The sequence below is a fragment of the Equus przewalskii genome, chromosome 2 (assembly GCF_037783145.1).
Source record: "Equus przewalskii isolate Varuska chromosome 2, EquPr2, whole genome shotgun sequence".
Taxonomy (NCBI): Eukaryota; Metazoa; Chordata; class Mammalia; order Perissodactyla; family Equidae; genus Equus; species Equus przewalskii.
The window spans coordinates 19,494,404-19,510,115 of record NC_091832.1 but is presented as its reverse complement, the minus strand read 5'-3'; the positions used below and the strand labels follow the sequence as shown (position 1 = coordinate 19,510,115).

General features: G+C 51.3%; 1 long non-coding RNA gene across 5 annotated transcripts in view; it reads left to right on the top strand.

The window, feature by feature from the left end:
* Positions 1-15,712, top strand: part of LOC103549512 (uncharacterized) — a 175,807-nt gene that overhangs the window by 52,079 nt on the left and 108,016 nt on the right. For 2 of the 5 annotated variants that reach the window (XR_011537456.1, XR_011537457.1), the window contains 2 exons: positions 6,835-7,071; positions 7,296-7,388. The exons of 1 other annotated variant lie outside the window; for it this stretch is intronic. This is a non-coding gene — a long non-coding RNA (uncharacterized lncRNA). Of the gene's footprint in view, positions 1-5,951; positions 6,148-6,834; positions 7,072-7,295; positions 7,389-15,712 lie in introns of those variants that run through there. 2 more of the 5 variants (XR_011537459.1, XR_011537455.1) reach the window with 2 other exon arrangements.

Genomic DNA, 15,712 nt, shown 5'->3' with positions numbered 1-15,712 from the left:
TAATGGCTCTTCCTTTCCTTCCTTCATTCATTCATTATGGAGCATGTACCGCTTGCCAGGCGCAGCTGGATGCCGTCTTCCTGGAGCGTCAGCCTAGAAGGGCCTTCAGAAGGTTCTTCCTTATGCTGAACCTCGAGCTGCTGCCCTCCTACCCCCCGGTCCTCTTCTGCCCTCCAGGACCTCCCAGGCGTCTACCTGCCTTTGGAGGTCAGAGGTCAGTGGCCGTGGCTCCCTGCGTCGCCTCCTGCTCAGGGAACACGGAGCTGTGAAGAGAACATGCCCTTGAGAAAACTGTAAGGAAGCGCATTTCAGCCCGAGCGCCTTTTGGTACCGTCTCATCTGTGAAGTGGCTTTAACAAAACCTCTCTGACCGGCGGCCGTGTGTTGGTGGGGGGTTCCTCCTGGCTTACAGAATCCACTGAGGCCATCCCTTCCCACCTGCATGTCCAGTGACATCCGACGGGGAGCTTGAAATTGACCACGGTGGGAGGATTTACACCACAGAAATTGGCAAATGCTACAAATCAGGGCTCTTTACTCTCTTGCATATTCCTGGTTGGTGACTATTTACCAGCACCCCACTGCTCACAGGGTTATGGTTAGGACGATGGATATGGAGCCCCGGGCACATGGCACCCACATGCACACACGTGCGTGGCACAGCGTGGGATGCAGTAAGTGTGATGACCTTCTCCTTTGAAAAAACTATTGTTTCATTTGCTCAAGAACAGCAGCTCCCCTTCAGCCGGGGACCGCTCCCTCTTTCCTCGGACAACGCGGTTCCGGTCACAGCTCCTGTCTTCCTCCTTCCTCGGCCTCCACAGAGGCATAGAGTCAAGAGGCTGAGGATTTTGGAGGCTTGTGAATTGAGGTCTGAATCTTGGCTCTGCCTCCTGCCAGCTATGGAATAACCCTGGGCAAGTTATTTAATCGTTCCAAGCCTCGATTAAGTCACCCATAAACTGAGGGTGGACATGCCTCCCTCATTAAGTTGTTGTGAAGATGAAATGAGGTAATGGGCGTGTGGGTGTGCAAGGGCCCGGCGGGGAGGCAGCAGTTTCAGTGAAAGCTTGACCAGTGCTGGGCTCTTTCCCGTGGAAAGTCCGCTGTGAGCTGGGGAGGCAGCCCTGACTGTGGGGGAGCAGCGGGGCGGGCAGGAACTGGGGCTGCGTCCTTGGGGAAGATGTTTTCTGGTGGAACATGTAGGCCGGGAGAGGCTGTGGGCTGGAGGACCCTCCAAATGGATTCCGAGGGCAGTGGAGGGGAACTCCCCGGGCCGCGGTTCCCACTTCCGGGGCCTCACCTGCAGATCTGCAGATGCACTCCTGCGTCGGCGCGGCTTGTGGGTTTCTGGGGCGGCTGTGGCAGCCCGGGCTGTTCTGATTTACCACCCGGCCCCAAGCAGATTAAATCACCCAGAGTCATTTGAATTTTACCCGGCCTTGTCACACAAATCTTAGAAACTGCTGTCTGGCAAGAAACTTTCTCTGTACTTTTTGGAAGAAGTCTAAGAGCTCTAGAAATTGAGGTGAAGTGGGAAAAAGGAAGTGGTGCCAGGCGGGTTTCTGCACCTTCGGGTCAGGTCTGAGTTGAGGGAGGGAGTGTGGTGTGTGTGTATGTGTGTATGTGCGTGGGTGTGTGTGTGTGACAGAGAGAGAGACAGAAGGGAAAGAGAGATCTTGCTTTGGAGGCCTGTGGGGCAGTGCCATCTCTGGCTGTGTGACATAGTGCAAGTCACTTAACCTCTCTGAGTTTCAGAGGATTGTTGTGAAGGTCAAAAGGGCTAGCTTGTATAAAATGGTTTGCAGGCTTTAATCAGTTCTGTGATTACTAACTGGGAAGAACGGACAAATGACTATATAAATAAATCATATATGGCTGTGCTTCCCCTGGGTGGAGCTGAGAGTAAGGGCTCTGGGAGGTAAGAGAGAGGGGCATGTTGTCAGAGGTCTGGGCCTTTAAGGAAGCCTGGGTCCCAGGAAAGCAAATTGGAAGAGGTCGTAGTGCAGTCGAGGTTGTCAGCACCCCATCCATCTCCAGCAGTGTATGCGACTGTGCAGATAAGTTCTGAGTGGTGTAGCCAATCCAGATAACCCTCCCACACTCACACACCTTGGCACATTGGCTTGTTCTAAACTAATCAGCACACACATTCCTCTGGTCACAGGGATTGCTTTAGGTTGGCCCAATCAGACAGAAGCTCAGAATTTTTGTTAGATGGCTGGAGAAACATATCCAATCTCTCTCTATCTGAATTCAAATGAACAAGCTTGTGGCCCTGATTCCTGGCAGACATCTGGTGACTGGGAACACAACCTGAGACTACTGTCAAAATATGGAAGTGGGAAGATCCTGGAAAATCTCAGGAAAATGGCATCCAGCCTTGATCGAACCATACCTGAAGCCTGTGCCATCTGGACTATTCAGTTAAGTGAGCTAATAAATCCACTATTATTAAACCAGTTTGGATTTTATTTTTGTATTCCTTTCAACTAAAAGCTGATACATGGACTGACAGAGGGGTCTGAGTGGGGAGTGAGAACCTGCTTGGTATTAGGCAGCCAATAAGGAGGAGAACATCTAGGCTGGAATTAAAGGGTTGGTGGTGGTGTGTGATAGGCGAGGGGTGGCAGGGGCCTGCAGGAAATAAGCTGGAAGGAGGTTTGGGGTTGAATAATGGAAGGACTCAAATGCAAGTTTAAGAATTTGGACTTGATTCTGTTGGGAATGGGGCTAACTGAAGAGCTGTAAGCAGCGGAGGGGAGTGTTGGAGCCGTGTGAACACAGTGGTGTTTTGGGAAGATCAGCCTAAGAGCAGGGTATAGGTTGGCTTGGAAGGGGAAGTTGGGGGCTGAGACTTAAAAAAATATTATCATTTACTGATAATGCGCATGGTGTGTGTATTATCTCACTTAATCCTTACAATGACTCTTCTTCTCCCCCCTCCCTTTTTTTTAAACTGCATTTCAGAGATCTTGCCTGGACCACGTAGTTAGTAAATGGCAATCAGGTTTTGAACACAGGTCATCTGACTTCAAACCCTGTATCCTTATTCCTCATGTTTGTGATAACACAGCTGAGAAATTAATATGGGCCAGGCTAGGATAGTGGTGACAGGGTTGGAAGGGATGGAACGAGAGAATTAGGCTGGTGAAACCCTACAGACATTCTTGTTAGAGTCAGAAACTAGACCAGGGTAGCTATTGTTATCAATATCTTAAAAAATACTTTTCCTAAAGTGCTAGACATTGCAATTAGACAGGAAGATGAAATAGAAAGTATAAATACTGGTGGAGGAGAGCAAATAATCATGGTTTGCAGATAAGATGATTATTTATCTGGAAAACCCAAAACCCATTTCCCAAAAACAATTGGAAAAAACAAAGATTTTAGTAAAACGACCAGTAACAAAACGATAAACAAAAGCAAATAGCTTTTCTATTTATAAAATGACCATCTAGAAGGGAAAATGAAAGGTCTCATTCACACTGTCAGGAAAAAAACAACACCACAAAATACCTGGAAATAAACTTCGCAAGAAACATGTAGAATTTACATGAAGAAACAGAACGATCTTCTGAGGGGTATGAAAGGATTTGAATAAATCTGACACCTAATTCTTAGGTGGAAAGATTTAATACTATAAGGATTTCAGTTCTCGTTAAACGAATGTACAAAATTAAGACAATCTGATCAAGACCCTGACAGGATGCCTTTTTTTCCTTTTGAATTAGAAAAAATAATTATAAAGCTTATCTGGAAGAATGAAAAATAGGAGTAGTCAGGAAAATTCCTAAAAAGAAAAATGATGCTTTCTCTAGCAGATATTAAAATGTTCTCTAACGGGACAAAAATGAAAATTTTTATGTAAGAATAGGAGATCATTGGGATCGAAAAGAGAGTCTAGAAATGGATGCAAGTATTTAAGGGAATTTCATATATGATAAAATGGCATTTCTATTGAGTTTGAAAAACATGGGCTATTTTATAAATGATGTTGCGATAAAGCTGGTTTTCTGCCTTACTCCACCAAGATCAAGCCACGAAGACCATAGTGACATAAATATACATGAATATTTTGGTTATCTGAAAGTGAAGAAGGCCCTTCTAAGCATGAGGTGATATCCCGGAATCATAAAAGATTGATACATTTGAATATATGAAAATTAAAAACTTAAATACCTTAAAGACCATTAAAGGAAAAGTAAAGGAAAAAGAGAAAACATATATTGTAGACAAGCGTTTAATCTGATCTCAAATGCACAAAGAACTCTTACAACTCACTAAGAATATGATAAATATCTCATTAGAGAAATGTGCAAAGGACATGAACAAGCAATTCACAAAGAAAATAACTACAAATGACCCCAAATGTGAAAAGATAGTCATTTACTAAGAATCTAGGCCATGCCAATAAAAGTGAGTGTCGTTTGCCTTTTGTCATTTCGCCAACCATTCGCACTCAGGGTTGGCGAGGGCGCGGGCCGGCAGGAGCCGGAGTGCTGCAGATGGAAGTGCATTGTTGCAAGTTTCCGGAAGGGCAGGGTGGCAAAATCAGAACTAGCATACCCTTATTGTAGCCATCTCATTTGTGGGGTTTTATTCTAAGGAGATGATTGCAAAAACGAGCAAAGACATATGCACACGGCTATTTATCACAACACTGTTTATGGGAGTAAAATCTTGACAACAGTCTAAACAATCAATAGAGACCCAGTTGAAGTGTGACACATCCATACAATGGAATATGATGAAGTAATTAAAATAATTTTGTACAGCTCTATATATTGACATAGAAAGATGTCTATGACATATTGTTGAGAGAGAAAAGCAGGTGTCCGCGAGAACAGGATGTATAATACAATCCTTCGTCTATAAAATTATATACATAGATCTCTATGTGTATGTATGCATAGGGATATGTCTGCAAGGCTGTTCACCAAAATGCTAGGAGTGGTTATATCTGGGCGGAAGGATTTTGGGTGATTTTTACTTTCTTTTTCATAATTTTAAACATTGGTTTGATTTTTTTTTTTAATATTGAGCGTATATCATGTCTTTCAATCAGAACAAATAATAAAGCTATTTTCATTTCGTAAATTAGATAAATATTAAATAAGAGGAATCGGCACATGGTGATTTAATGGATGTGGATAAGGAGTCAAACGCAAGCCAAGAATTTGGTCCTGGAGCCTGGGAGGATGATGGGTGGTGGGAAACCAACAGCAGGGACTGATTCTGGAGGAAGGAGGAGGCGCCGGGCTGTCAGAGCTTTGTGATAGTGGCTGCTGGGCATAGAGGCACAGGTGACGGGGGTCTTTTCCCCAGGGGCAAAGTGGTGTCTGAGCTCTCGCAGCGAGGGGCTGCCCCGGCAGGCGCAGTAGACGGCTGAACACCGGGCCCCGGAACACGGCAGCATTTATGCGATGGAGAATGAACAGGTTGAGTGGTCAGGAAGGCGAGGGGCTCCCAGGGGCATCAAGGGCCTCAGAATTCCATGGAGGCGGGGGTGAATTTCCAGAGAAAGGTCAACCATGTCTAATGCTGCAAAGGCATTGAGACCAAGAGAGGGCATGGGACTTGACAAATAGGGGTTTGTTGGTGCCCTCAGAGCAGGCCGTTTCTGTGGGAGAGGGCCTGTACGTGGGTGAGTGGAGGAGTGGGGGAGTTTGCTGTGGGAGAAAGGAGGGTTATAGCTGGGGGATGCAGATCTGAGGGTAAGGAACTGAGCCTTGATTAGGGATGGCAATAACTGGCACGTGTGCCACCTCCCCCCTCCCCAGCACTGGCAGACATCACTAACCATGCTGCCGAGCCCGGAGGAGGCCTTAGAGTCTTTCTCCCGACAGCCAGGCTGGGGAGCCACTAGCAATCTAGTGGACTTGGCCAGTCAGATGAAGCTCTTTTCCTTGCCTGGGCTTGAACACATACTTGAAGGATGATGAGAACGGGGGATGGAGGGGCGATTAAAGGCGCAGGAGAGAGGAGGCCTGGTGGAGCCGGGGCCTCCCGGGGCATGTGTGAACCTCAGTCTGGGATGACTTCCGGGCCTGGAACCTGGGGGCTTGGAACACTCTGTCTGCGAGTCTGAGGTGACTAGATGCCAGAACAAATCCATGCTTTGGGTGATGCTGTGAAAAAGCCCAGGTGGGTGTGAATTACTAGTTGGTGCACAGATATTTGGGGCTCACCTGGGCCCACCCTCTGGCTGTCCGGGGAAGGCACAGCAGGCACCCCATTGTTTGGAGCCCCTGGTATGAGGGGGTCTGTCTGTGGGTTCCAGCTGTAAGGCCTGAGAGCAGCAGAAGGACTGAGGTTCGGTGGGGGCTTGTGGGAAGGACATTTGGGGAAGACATTCTGGTTTAGCTGCCAGGCCTCCACTGGTGTTTCGATCGCATCAGTGGGAGCATGGGGAGATAAAGGAACTTCTGGACTCTCAGGGGCCAGAGCTCCTCAGGAAGCATGGAGGAACACAGACACGTGGACAGGGCTCACCTACAGAAAACGACCAGGCTGTGGAGAGCCCAGGAGTCATGTGCAGTCTAGGAGAAATGCTTGAAGGAGCTCAGGCCAAGGAATCAGGCCCCTGCTTTTCACCTGCAGAAGCAGTTTCCTAAAACGTGCTCCTTGGAAACTTAGCTTTTTGAGGTTTTTCTGCAGAAAAGGGTTCTGTGAGCAAACACGTTCACGAAATGCTGCACCCACAGCTCAGAGCGTATGAGCACCGTCAAGGCTCTGAGAAGTCCTGCAGTGGAGAAACTTCGACGCAGAGTTTTTCCAAACTTATTCGACCCCAGAAATGTTTTCAATTTAACACCCATTTACCTCCTGCAGGACTAATGGCTGACCTGGGGCAGAGAGAGCGACATGTCCTGTGTGGTCCTGGGGCAGTGTTTGAGCCAGTGCAAAGATGCCGCAAGGAGGCAGATTTTGGCTCAGTTCCGGGAAGAACTTTGCAACAATTGCAGATGTTTTAACCGTGAAAGAGGCAGTGAAGGAATTCCAGTCCCCAGAGACCTCAAGTGGAGTGTGGACTTGTCAGGGATGCTGCAGAAGGGAACCAGGCTGCAGGTATGTCATCATTGATTTCTGGGGTTCCGTGAGCTCTGGGAGAGGGCTCTTTGGTACCCAGAGGTGGTCCTGCTCCCTTGGAGCCTGTCGCCTGGCTTGTACTGCTGCGTACTCGGCCCGAGAATACTTGGGATGCTTGAAATGAACAGTCTGTGAAGGTAAGATGCGAACACATAAATATCCTCATTAAGTCCCAAATACACATCCCAAACTTTACGTAACAGGAACAGCAGCTGGAGACGCCCACAGCCCTAATTGCTTTTCTGTACGAAGAGAACGTCGTCCTCCCTCCAGCTCTGCGTCTTCCATTCATGGAGGTAATTACTGCAGGGAGCCAGCTGTGGCGGAGTGGCGGGCAGACAGGCGGGTTCGTAACACCACCCAGTGGGTGCCGCCACGAGGATGGGATGCCGCGGTTAGGCTCTCCGCTCTCTCCGTGGGGAGCGGGGCCCGAGGATGGTAGGCCAGCCGCTCAGCGCCCATCCCATCGGGCCCCGACTGAGCTGCCGAGACAGGATGCGTCCCCTCCCGGGGACTTGACAAGCATGATTCGGGGCAGCAGGAAGGACCCAGGGCCAGGTACAGGAACAGGGATGGGAAGGGATGGGAGACAATGACTCCGTTCCACAAATTGCTCAAGATGCCTTCTCTGAATCTCCTGCGGGGCTGGGACTCTGAGACCACTCATCAACCACAGCCCCTGACCTCCCAGCTCAGCCTGGGGAGGAAGCAGCCATGGCAGGAAACAGGCTGGCATCGAGGCACGCTTTCAGGCCTTGGTGGCTACCGGGGATGGAGAGATGGACTCTGTCTTGGGGAAAAGGCTCAGAGAAGACTTCCTGGAATAAGAGAGAGTGGGACTGGGTCTTGGAAGTGAGTGTGACCCAGAGAGGGAAGAGTCACCATAGTTGGGTGTTCCCTCCTGCAAAATGGGGCCAAGGTTACTATGGACTTAGGCGCCGAAGTGACAGCTAGTTTGTCCCTCTGCCTCTTGGTCTCTAGTGACACCCAGGACTCATGAGGACCCTCTTGAGATTTCTTTAAGGGAGTCTCAAGCATGGAGCTCTCAGCCGGGAGCCTGCCCTTGGGACCTGGGCCCTTGGTGGTCAGCCAGAGTGGGTGCCCTCCATCAGCGGGGTTTGAGCCTCTCTTTGGAGGGGCTCTGGGCAGGGCTGTGACCCAGGTGCTCTGCCCACCAGGCTTCCCGTGGGTGGCAAGTGAAACTTTTCGTCTTGGTTCTCTCCCTGCAGCCAGCTCCATTCCCTCAGCCCCAAGTGGCGGCTCCTTGGGCCGGAAACAATGTGCTTTCTCCACGCCTGGGAGTGGAAGTCAGCAGTTTGGCACCGTCTGGCTGGCAGCCTCCACCGGCTTCCTTTGGCACTTTATTGGCAAAGGCGGTGACATTTCTTTCAGTTGGGTGGGTGGAGCTGTTATGCAAACTCCCGCTCTCCTCATTCGCCAGATGAATATTCATGACTCAGGCAATCTGTACCAGCCAGACTTTCCTGAGGGCGGCAGCTCTTCTCTTCCTCTCTCTCTTTTTCTTTCTCCTTCTCTCCTTCCCAGTTCTTTGGAAAGCTGGAGTGCGGCTATATTTAATTTACAAATACGGAGCTATTGAGCTTGCCTTTTGAGGTGCAGGCATTGGGGAGGACGTGCTGGGAATGAGAACAGCACTTGAGGCATTTGTCCCTGACCCCAGGGTCCAGCACCCAGGCCCCAGATCCTGGGAAGTCCCATGGGTCTGGGGTTCCCTTTGAGCCTGGCATCTTGGTGCCTGCGTGCCTAAAGGTGCAGCAGCTGGCGCCACCCCGTTCCACACTGGCGCCATGGGAATTCTGGAGGCGCTGATGTGTTCCTGCCTAATGCGCGGGCCAGGCCCTACCAATGTGTCATTGCTCCCTTGTCCCCCGTGTCCCCTGTCCACCATGCTTTGCTCTTTGTCAAGGCCCACCCAGACCCTGCTCCAAGCCCTATGCCAAAGCCCAGAGGGTAGTGGGGCATTGCTTGTCATTGCTTTCCTAGAGAAGGGACCACTCCCTACTTGGGGTCCAATTCCCTGGAGCTACACCTGTTTCTTTCCTTAGAAGGGTGGCTCCCCAGCTTCCTTTGTCTCTTCCCAAAGAGGCACGAGAGACTCCGGCAGAGGGGTCAGAATTTCCAGAACTTGCCAGGGAATTTGGCCTTAGCAAGGATGTGCTCGTGTATGTCTTGAGTGTGCGTGTATGTAAATATTTACGCACAGCTTAAATGAGTCTGTATGCCTACATCTATGTTCGAGTGTCTGAGTGTGCGTCTGTATGTGTAAGGGCGTGAATGTGTATGTGGCGGGAAGTCTGGGCATGTCTGCATGTGCGAATGTGCCTCTCCAGTTAGAGCTGCCTGTTGGAGTATCTTTGTGGGTCTGGGGGTGTTGCGTGTCAGGGTGCTGCTGCGGGGCTGAGGCTTGTGTGTGTGTGTGTATGCGTAGGTGAACTGTAGATGTGTGAGTGTGTAGGTGTGCCTCTGAGAGTCGAGGAGAGAGAGAGAGTGTGTGTGTGTGTGTGTGTGTGTTGGGGGTCGATTCCCCCTGACCCCGGTTCCCTCCCAAGCCTTTGCCTCTCCAGTGAGGTGGAGGGGGACGTCCCTCCCTTTGTGAGTGTTACAGCTTCTCTCCAAGGACGGGAACAGAAGGCTTCCCAGCACAGAGCGTCCTGAAATTACTTTATATTCCCCCCCCTCCTTGTTTCATCTAATCAAAATAGCAGCCTTAGGCTCACCCATTCTCCCTGCCCACCACTCAGCCCTGGGGGAGGGAGCGAGGTGGGCCGTCTTGTCTGACCCCTGCTGAGAGCACCTTGCAGCCCCGAGCCAAGGAACTGTCTTCCACATCTCCTCCTTGCGTGGCCCATGCTTCAGGAGCCAGCTGCCTTCCTGCCTGCCAGCAACTGCCAAGCTCTTCCAGAACCCACATCCAGGCCCGGCCTCATTTACAAATATGCAAATTTGCATCTTTTCTGGTATGCAAATGGAGACAGGACAAATAGCTAATTAGGGTCAAAAGAAGCACTCTGAACCAATTAGTTGTGGGGTCGATTCCTTTCTGCTGGGAGGACACTGGGTCCGCCTGCTGCCCTCCCAGCCCTCGCTCCCCTGTACCCACACACTCTGGCCTGGCCGGTCTGGGGCCGTGCATGCTCAAAGAGCACTGAAACAAGAATCAATGCTTGACTCCTGGTCCCACCTCTGACTCTTAGTGGTGTGACCCTGGACTCACTTGTCTGAGCCTCAGTCTCTTCCTCTGTGAAATGGAGCAATGACATTGGCTGTCCTGTCCCTAATCTTCCACCCCAGTGTGGTGAAACTTGAGAGGACTTGAATGTCAACAGCCTTTGGAAACTGTACTAAAATTCCTCTGATAGGCACATCACTTGTGCTCTTCCAAAGCACTTTCTGCCCTTGGTTTTATTTAATTGTGACGTCCACCTTATGAGTTAGATGACTTAAATGTGGTGACAGGATGGCAGTAAGTTTCATCCTGGGTGCCAACTCTGGCCAATTATGAATGTCTGTCTGGAGTGGTGTGTTGAGAAGGATTCCGAGGCCAAGTCTGAGTTCACCAAAAAAAGAGACTGTGATCGATTAGCGATGTCTGCTGTGGGCAAGTCACTGGACTCTGGCAGCTCATGCTCTGCATATTTATTGGCCAGGAAAGATGTGGAATTTGGAGGCAGAATCTGGGTTCCAGTCCTGTCTGCTCCCTTGGGTAAGTGACTTAACCTTCCTGAGCTCAGCTTTCTAGTATAAAACGTGGAAAATAACACCCCGTCTTAGGGTTCTCATAAAGATGACACAACAGAAGGTTAGGCAAGATCTCTTTGTCATCTGGGAGGTGATGTGTCCATTTAATTGACATGTCAACGAGACAGGCATATTGTCCCATTTCAGAGGTGGGGAGCCTGAGGCCTGCAGAGGGTGGATGACTTGGAGAAGAGGAAGCCGGCAGCCTTGTCTGGCAGGCCTGCACAGCAGCTGGGGCTGCTCCCCTCTCTGCAACTACAGGATCCTGGCTCCCTCCCGCCACCCCCGCACCGATGCCCCAAGCGGGCTGCAACAAGCCCTGCTGGCCTGGCTCCACTTCTGGGTGTGAAATTTGGCTGAATCGGCACCTGGGAGAATGGGGCCATTGCCATCCTGGAGCCTGGGCCAGGGCCAATGGGCAGATGAAGGGAGGTGGGAGGGCCTGAGCGCCAGGGAGCTAGTCAAAGCCGGGCAGCTGGCGGGAGACGGGCAGGAGAGCACCTGGCTTGAGGACAGCCAGCTCAGGGATGATGCTGAGACCCGGGGCTTGAGCTCAGAGCAGAGCCCAGAGGTGTGTGTGTCTGCCTGGCTGCTGGCAATACCTGAGCATGTCAGCCTGTGTCTCTGAGTGTACCTTTGTGCATGTGCATGTGTCTGAGGATACATCCGGGAGCTTGTGTCCTTATAAATGTGTGCGTATATGCATCACCTGTCAGTGCAAGAATTAAGTACATCTATGTAGTTGTGCTCATGTACGTGTCAAGGTGTGCCTGTGCATCAGTGTGTACCTGTGTATGCATGCCTCCACATCTGTGTGTAAGTGAACTTCTGGCATGTATGCGTCTGTCGGTCTCTGTGTGTGTGTACATTTCTGCCTGTGTCTGTGGATGTCCATGTGTATGTATCTTTCAATATCTGTGCAGGTGTATCCCTATTGGCACATCTGACCACCTCTGTCGGTATCTGGGGACGTGGGTCCACGCCTTTCTGTTGGCATCCATGCAAGCGTCACTGGACAGCATTTGTGTCCTTTCCAACGCCTCTGTGCCTCTCTGGGTGTTGTACACATCTGTAACTCTGCCCACGGACATGCGTCAGTGCGCATTTCCGTGGCTGCGCCCGTGTGTTGGTGCTTTTCTGGGTGTGCACATCTCCATGTGAGGGTGTTAGTATCTGTTTCAGCATGCAGGCACAGCTGCATCAAGGTGAGCAGGATGGAACCTTCCATGTCACTGCAGCAGCTCTGGGTCACCATTTCAGTCTTTGCCCAGTGGCTGGAGCCTCCTGGACGTTCATGAGCCTTTGCTGTGTTTGAAGGGAAGCTTTGCTGCCCCGGCCAGAGCAGGGCTTGGGGCTTCTGCAGAAGGACCTGCCTGCTCTGACTTATTTATTTCTCCCTCTCTTTCCTTGTCTTATCTCCATTCCTTTTGCTATTCTTCTTTCCACTCCCCCTCCTTTCTCCTTTTTTTGGTCTCCATCCTTCTGTCCTTCCCGCCTTCCCTTCTAACAACTCACTTGAAGAGACCTGGCCTTGGGCTGCTCTGGAGGTGACAGATGAGCCTTAGAAGCCCCACTTCAACCTCTAGGGAGGGCTCCCCACTCCCATCCCCCATGTGGACTCAGCCCCAGAGCCACGCAGTCTCCTGGGGCTCTTTAAATTAAAGCCATTGCACCTCACTGCATTTTAATAATCGCCCCCGGCAGTAGCTCAGAGTGAGACCCCACGACTTTTTCTCCTTCCCTCTTGCGGCTTCCTACAGTGCCGGTGAAGGGTGGCCCCACGGCCGGCTGGAAGACCCGCTAGCTCGGACTTCGGAGCCCCCCGCCCCAGCTCAACTGCTTGTCTGCGGACGGTCCCTTCTGCCATTGCTGGACCTTTCCTGGGATGTGACGCTGCTCTTCCTCCCGTCTGGGTTCTGATTCCAGCCTTCCCCAGCTGGCCCACCCTGCTCAGTCCCAGGCTCATCCCCAGGCAGCCTCCCCCTGGATGTGGTCCCTCTCCGGTGCTGGCTGCAAATGTCTCTCCGGTTCATCCTGCAGGGCCTGGGGCAGCGTCACTCCTGTCTGCCCAGGTTCCCTGCCCGCAGTGGTGCTTGGAACATGAGCGCTGATGCCTGACTCTGGGGAGAAATGAGGTGCCCCCGTTCAGATCTCGCCATTATCAAATGCCTTCCCTCTCCTTGCAGGCTTTTCCCTTCACTGATGATATTGGATGGAATTTAAAATAAAACAATTGATTAAAAGTTGGAAACTGAGAGGAAGATGGGCAGGGATGTAAGCTCAGGGCCAGTCTTCCTCAGCAAAAAGAGGAGGATTGGCAGCCATTAGCTCAGGGCTAATCTTCCTAAAAAAAAAAAGTTGGAAACCGTATACACGAAAATAAAGACACCTGTAACACCAATAAGTATCATTTGAGCTTTGATGTAAAAAGAAAGCATGTTAGGATGACAGTTTGTGGACAATTCCAAATTAGCATGAAGTTCTCAGCTGGTAAGTGTCTTGCCTTTGTTCCCCTCTCTTGGGGTCCGTGGCTAGGCGTTCTCCTTCTTGGGATCCTGACCAGGCAGGCACTGAAGTGGACTGTGAAGAACCTGGACTTTGGGTTGGGATAAGCCTTGGTCGAATCTCTCACTTCCTGGCTGTGTGACCTTTCTGAGCCTCGGTTTCTTTATCTGTACAATGGGGATAAAACATCTACCTCACAGGGTGGTTGTGAGGCTGAGAGAAGATGGTGCGCAGGGCGAGGGGCAATGCCTGGCGTGCGTCATTCCTCCTACGGAACACACCCAGAATCCAGCCACTTCCCTCCACTTCCACTGCCATGGCAGCGGGCGGAGCGCCATCATCTTCCCACCACTCCCCGATGATCTTTTCTCTACACTGTAGCCATAGTGATCCTGTTCACATTCAAGTCACGTCATATCACTTGTCTGCTCAAAACCTCCCGTGGTTCCCATCTCACGTGGAGTAAAGCGGAGGTCCTCTCAGCAGTCTGAAGGCCCTGTGTGATCAACCTCCCCACCTGTCACTGTCTCTGTTCTTCTCCCCCATCTCACTTCCCTCCAACCACACCGCCGTCCTGGCTGATCCCAAAATGTGTCGGCCACATTCCTGCCTCAGGACCTTTGCATGTGATGTGCCCTTTGCTGGAATGTTCTTCCTCCAGATATCCTCATGGCTCCCTTTGCCACCCCCTTCAGGTCTTTATTCAAATGTCACCTTCTTCATGAGGAACACGCTCCCTTTTCTGATCTATTTTATCTATAGCACTTCTCATCCTCTGGTATACCATACCATGATTTTTACTTATTTACTTTCTTCTGCTGGTGTCTTCCCAGGAGAATGTAAGCTCCTTCGGAGCAGGGATTTTTGTCTTTGTTTCCACCGTCTGAAACAGTGCCTGGCAGATCATGGGCGCTCAGTCAATCTTTGTGGAATGAAGAGCTGCTCATCATTTTGGAGAGTACCAAAGCAGAGGAGTGGCTGTCCACCCACTGGGGCGAGCCGAGGTTATTGTTCTCCTGCAGCTCTGGAGGGGCCTTACTTCGCCATTACCTTTCTATTGAGGCAGTGGGGCTGCAGGCGCATCCAAGGCTGAGGTGGTCCTTCTTGGGGGCTCGCGCTCAGCGAGCCTCTCCACGGGAGTGAGGGCATTCAGGTTAAGGTAGGTAGTCCGGTTAGGTGCTGGAAGGGCCTGAGCCCAGAGATTAGACCCAGGGGGCAGCCTGGGCCGAGGGGTCGTGCAGGAAGCCCTTGCTCTGCTGGGGAAGGGTGGACAGGCAGGTGTGCTAAAGGGTGTCTACCTTACACGCTGAGAACTTCCAGAAGCCATGATTGGGTCCAATCCATCTTTGCCTGCCCCCTAGACCCATGCTTGACCCTCAGCAGGGCCATCACTGTCTGCTGGGTGGCCTGCTCAGCTCAGATCCAGGAGGCTAGGGGTCGGGCAGAAGAGTCACCTCAGGGCACAGAGGAAACACGAGGGGGAAGGTGAGACCTGGGAGCGGGTCTTGGTCTTACCCACCTTTACTTTTAAAGTCCTTTCTTCAAAGATGGGGAGGAGGGGTTCTCCAGAGCTGGGACACACGCCCAGGCCAGGATGATTTTCCCAAACCCGACACATTGATGGCTAAAAGGGGCTTTGTCTGGATTCCAGAGCAGACTGCTTAACTATTTTTTTAATGCCATGGACTTCTTTAGCAGTCTGCTGTAGCCTACGGACCCTTCTCAAACAGTGTTTTTCAAGGCATAAAATCAGATACAGAGGATTACAGGGGACATATTCTATTCAACTGCAGTTCTGACCATGGACCCCAGGTTAAAACGGCCAGTTACGCTCTTTGAAGACAAATATTCCCCCTCTGAAAACAGAGCACAACCCTGGCTCCTCCTGCACTCTTGCAGGGGGATGGGGCAGGGGTGGGACTGGGGGAGGCATTTGGTGTCTCTGCAGGACTGTCCTGGGGGGTGGGAGCAGCCATATCCCACCAGGCCCAGGAGGTGGAGTTTAACCCCTTCGGGGAAGCCACAGGGAGCAGGATGGCTGGGCTGCCTGGGGGAAGGAGTGAGCTCCCCATCTCTGGAGGTAGTCAGCTGGAGGCCCATCTGCCAGGGAATCTGGAGTCGGGGGTGGGGGTGGGTGATGGCTGCTGGGGTGGAAGAGGGTTTGGAGATTGATTTAACCCGAGGCTCTTTGGGAAGTGGACCTAGGAGGCACCCATGGCTGTCAGATCTTTCTCCTTTACCAAGCCCTGAGCCACCCGTGTCGCCCTCGGAAGGAGAGAATGGTCACTTTCTGCTGGCTACTGCCTGCCAGGCCCGCGCAAGGAATTTGCACCAGGGCCACCTCAGTTTTGCCTCA